This window comes from Nicotiana sylvestris, chromosome 6 (assembly GCF_000393655.2).
Source record: "Nicotiana sylvestris chromosome 6, ASM39365v2, whole genome shotgun sequence".
In the NCBI taxonomy this organism is placed as follows: Eukaryota; Viridiplantae; Streptophyta; class Magnoliopsida; order Solanales; family Solanaceae; genus Nicotiana; species Nicotiana sylvestris.
Window position 1 is genome coordinate 205,223,179 of NC_091062.1, and position 5,757 is coordinate 205,228,935.

Sequence of the window (5,757 nt, forward strand, 5' to 3'; positions counted from 1 at the left end):
ACGAACATGTATGCTTATCATTGAACTCTCTCACTTTCAATAATTGTGATTTGTTAATGCTAGAAGCCTTAAACCTCCATTCACAATCTTCAGACATACATAATAATGCATAGCTGCAAAGAAGTTATCATTACACATATGATCAGTATAAATACTTACAAAAAATACATTCATATACATTTTGTGAGTACCTAATTTTTGACAATATTTAATTTTTTGTCACTTCTTCTATATAAATATTTTAGGGGTTTTAACCTACAATTTTTAGTTTTGTTACACCTTTTATTATAAGGTAAAAATACAAAATTTTAAAAGGTGAATTATTACTATTACTATTATTTTATTTTTTATTTTTATTTTTAAAATAATAAAAAAAATCCGAAAAATATTTTTTTTTAAATTTTCGGGTGAGATATAAAAATAAGAAAAAGGGAAGTATGGAATAAAAAAAATAAAAGTAAAAGTGGGTGGAATTCTCTTTTAAAAATTAAAAGAAAGTGGAAAATTAAAAGTAAAGTTTTGTTAAAATTTCAAAAAAATAAAAAGTAAAGAAAGTTGTAATTAAAAAATAAATATAAAGGTAGCTGAAAATTTTAAAAAAATTAAAGTAAAATAAAGTAGAATTTTTATAAGAAAATCAAAAGAAAGTGGATTGTTTTTTTAAGAAAAGTAAAATGAGTGGAATCCTCTTTTAAAAGTAAAAAAAAAGTGAGAATTTAAATAAGATAAAAGTAATTAAAGTTGGAATTTAAAAAATAAAAGTAAATAAAGGTGGGATTTCTTTTTATAAAAGAGAAAAACAAATTGTAGGTGGGATTTCTTTTAATTAAAAACTAATAAAATATTTTTTAAAAAATAAAACAAAATCTGAAAAATTTCGAAAATTTGCCTATAAATAGAAGAGAAAATCTGAGAAGAAGAGGAGAAAAGAGAGAAAAGAGAGGGGAGAATTGAGAGAAACAAAATATTTTTCTTCTTCTACGCTACGACAATTTTTACTCGTGTTATTCTTTATTCCTCTTTCTTTCGAAAATTTCCAGCAATTCAACACCCCAAAACCCAACAAAAAATACTTCAAAACATCCCCTTTTAAACACCAAAGAGTAGTGTTAACAGTCGAGGTCGAGGATTCCGTTGGAGCTCTGTTCACCGACTTTGATGATAATATTTGCTTATGCTTGTTCGGCGTTCGTCTGAGTTATTGTACATATTCTTGGAGACTCATATAATTGGAAATCTTGCATTAAAAGGTTTATTCTTCCCTCTCTTTTTTTTATCTTATTTTATGTGATTTTATTTATTTATCTTTAAACTTTATAAATAATAATGTAAATCAATCCTTAAATGTTATATGTTTAATCATGTTTCTGAAAATATAGTATTTAAACTTGCTAAAAGTTTGGAAGATTTGGACACTAATAAGTTTAGGCTTCAATTGTTGGGATGTAGGGTATTAGTATATGATAATTTATTTATTCAAATATCTAAAATCATACACTTTTTCCACAAACAATTCCATAACTTTTGGCCTTACAATAATCTTAAATTAGTTTAGGAAAATACTTCAAGTGCGCTAGTTTATTTAGGTGCGCTTTAAATAATTAAATATCATGGCTATGTGTATGGTCTCCGTGACATAATTGTGATATGTAACAAAATAAGTATTAAAACGCGTAACGTATTTCAAGATAACTTTTTTTTTTCCATAATTTTAATCAAGAAGTAAAACGGACATAGGTAAAAGATGAGAACCAATAAAACACAAGTTATCCAAAAAATAGTATAAGCCAAATATAGTCAATAAAGCGACCGTGCTAGAACCACGGGACTCGGAGAATGCCTTATACCTTTTCCTCGGTTAACAGAATTCCTTACCCGGACATTATTTTCGCAGATCAATAATAAAAGAGTCAAACTATCCTTTGAATAGGGATAAAATAAAAGGTGACTTGGAACACCCAAAAATTAATTCCAAGTGGCGACTCTGAATTACAAAATAATTCCTATTTCAAATTTGTCACTTTAATTGGAAAAAACTCTTTAACCCACAATCCATAACACCCATTATCTTTTGTAGGGGTAGAAAAGGGGTGTGACAGCTTTGGCGACTCTGCTGGAGACCTTTTAAGAATTCGAGCTTATACATGTTGACTTTTTATTTGGCTTTATTAATTTTGTATATATTGTGATTTATCTGTGCCTAATGTGCTGCCTGTTCGCTTTTTATTGCTTCGATATTGTTGAACTGTACATATAAACTGGCTTCTCACGCACCCCCTCTGAGTCTTCTTGAAATTAAAAATTGGGCATTTGCTTGACATAGCCCGCTTTCTTTGAGATAGCCGAGGTGCTTATCACCCGGTGAAGGATTTTAGTCTCATATGTTTTAGGCGGGGAGCACCACCAGTTAAGCCGGAAAGCAATGCTACCGGTACACTGACCCTCCTCGGCTCGAGTTGTCCGCTCGAGTAAGCCAGTCTAGATACCTTCTCCACCAGGATTTAAACCTAGAAGAACAAACCTCATACAAGATTTTCCTAGTAGGTTTGCTCTATGTGCATCACATGCATTTGACTTAGCGAAACTCGGCACAGGGGCCGGGTCCGTATAAGACATGTATTCTATTTGAGACCATCATGTTCACGTATGTGCTACTTGATACATCATTTGGAAGGCTTACTTGCATTGTCGACCGGCTTTAGAAAATTGGCGCAGCGGAATCATTAAAAAAAAGAAAAAAGAAAAAAAGGAGTCTTTCTCATAGTTTAGCTCAAATAACCTTTTTTTTTAAAAAAAAAATTTAGTAGTTTGGCGCGAGGTGTAAAGATTAATTTTCAATAAAAATCAAAAGAGAAAAGTACCCAATTTCACCGAACTATGCGGGTTTGATTTTCACCGGATGTGAGATACATAGTCAACCTCCATCGGGTTCAACCCACATGTTTCAAAAAAAAAAACCTATTTTTGTCACCTTTTACTATCTTGCCCTCATGCTCCAGCTGTTTTGCCAAGACAGCCTTAAAATCTTCCTAGGAAGTGCTGAAGGGTCATTTTTGTAAAAGTAGTTACATTATCCATATTTTTTCACCTTTTACCATTTGCCTTTATGACTGACCATTTTTGTCGAAGCAACTTTAAACCTTTTGAGAAGTACCGAAAGACTGTTTTGCAAAAAGTAGCCATTTTTATCTAGCTTTGTCTGGTTATATTTGCTGAGACAGGATTTTAACCCCTATAGGAGTAGCAAAGGGTTATTTTCGTAAAAATAGTTTTATCTTTTATTTTTATCATTTTGTTCCTGTGTTTGGCTGTTTTTTGCCGAGACATCCTTTATGCCTTCTATGGAAGTATTAAAGGGCCATTTTGTAATAATAGCCATTTTTCTGCTTTTATCATCTCAACTTTTGTGTCCGGTAATTTCAAAATATATATTGTAATTAAAAAAATAAATAGATCGAGTCCTAAATTGGCCAAAAGAAATAAAAATAAAATAATAATGATCATAATTTGCATATAATTTAGGTAAGTCCTAACCCTTTTTATTTTACTCTTAGGATCACCATGAGTTCTCCACAAAGAAGCAGTCAGAAAAGGGTAAGGGACGAGACACCTCCTATGTTCTTGATCAGAGATAAGACTCCGAGTAGTCTCTGTAATTAGTGGGCTAGTTTTGCTACATGAGAACAAAATCAAGTATTTAAGCACCTCAAGTTCCTCACAAACATCATGGGAATTAAGCCTAACAGAGGTTTAATTGAGGCTCTAGTGGGTTATTGGGACCCCGCGAACAATGTCTTCAGGTTCAAAGATTGTGAAATGACGCCCGCATTGGAAGAATTAGGTGGGCTCACCGGATTGGGGAGAGACCTTCGTGGGAAAAAGCCTGCTGCTCCGAGAAATGTTGGTATGAACAACTTTTTAAAAAAATTATGCCTCCGTCGAATTCCAATGGTTTGCTTAAACGAAGGTTGGGTTCCGTTGGAATATCTCTATGACAGGTTTGGGGACGAGAAAGGTTTCGAAAATTTCTCAGGCATAGAATTCGTCAACTAGTTGAGTTACGATGCTTGGAGGGAGTTGAGAATCTTCACGTTCATGATATCATTTCTAGGGATCATGGTCTTTCCAGAGCGTGGTAGGCGCATCAGAATTCGATTGGTTGCGGTGGTCTCATATTTGCAAAGTAGCGAGGATCATACCATTCTTCTCATGATTTTGGGAGATATTTTTCGAGCTTTGACCCGCTGCCAAGAGGGTGAACATTACTTCGAGGGATGCAACATTCTGTTGCAGATGTGGTTCATAGAGCACCTTTATCATCATCCAATAGTAATAAATTTCAATGAAAACTGGTTGAATTACATTGGATGCCACCCAGACAGGGTCGCAAGTTGTAATCTTCCAGAGGGGGTGAGGGCATGGCAGAAATTACTTGGTTCATTGAATGTTGATAGAATCACTTGGAACTATTATTGGTTCCCTTCTGCTAGGGTCATGCATATGTCGACGTATCTACCGTTATTCATACTCATGGGTTTTAGAGGTTTCCAACCCTATGCGCCTCTACGTGTCATGCGCCAGTTAGGGAGAGAGCAAAAGAGGCCCTCGATTGAGGACATGCGCCCGTTCGTGTGGGAATTCAAGGGAGAGGAACCTCCAAGGGAGTCATATGCACAAAAGGTTTGGTTTGGTGGTCGATTTTCTGATTTAGACGAGATGGTAGCTGATCGTGAACGTGGGGAGGTAAGCCTCACATACCTTGAGTGGTTTCACAACCAGGCTATCCCCGAGCAAAGGACAGAAAGATCCATACAGCACGCAATTGATTGGGAGAAGGAGATCGAGGTCAGAGTTAGAGAAACCAGAAGGGAAGCGGCACAAGAGTTCCAATCTCGTATTGACACTTTACAAGAAGATAAGGGCATTCTGGAGACAGCCATGGACATACAACAAGTTGATTTTGAGTGGGAAAAGGCTCAATGGTCACGAGAGAAACGAGCACTCAAAGCCCAAATTCGAAAGAAGAACATAGTCACAACAACTCAGCAACAAGAAGAGAAAGAAGCCCAGTTCAGGGTAGTCCGTGATCAAGAGCGTAGAGGTTTTGCTCCATTAATCCAAGGTCTGAGGGATCAGATAGGGGAAGTTGAGTCAAGCAAGGAGAGCCAGATCGCGGAGTTTGAAATAGAAAGGCAACGACTACCAAAAGGTGATCAATCAGTTAGAAGTAGAGTTGCTAGAAGTTCGGCGCCAGAAAGATATGGCCTTGAACCGCGAGCAGGATGCGCTGGATCTAGCTGAGACCCGTGGTCAGCAAAATCAAGAGTTACATGTGGCTCATTAATACATTAAGGGAAAGATCCTCGAGGTAGACACATATACCTCAAGAGCGTGCAGGAGTTGTCAGGGAATAACGCCTGAGCGATTTGCAAAAGTATCATTGAACGTTGCTCGTCATATATCTGCAGACCTGGAAAGAATATACCGCAATGTTGGGGGTCAGCCACAAGAAAAAGCACCTTGATTACAACAATGCTGGTGGATTTCTACTGCAAAGATCAAAGTCCTTTTTTAGTTATCAGTCCTTTGTTATTCTTGATCCTGTAAGAGTCTTTTGGTGTTTTGAGTCTCGTTGTTTTGCCTTTTATCTTAAAAAGTCTGTTTGAGTCAAGTCTGGTCTTGTTTATCTTTATGCAATTGCTTCTTCTTGAGTCTTGTATAAAAGATAATATATATATATATATATATATATATATA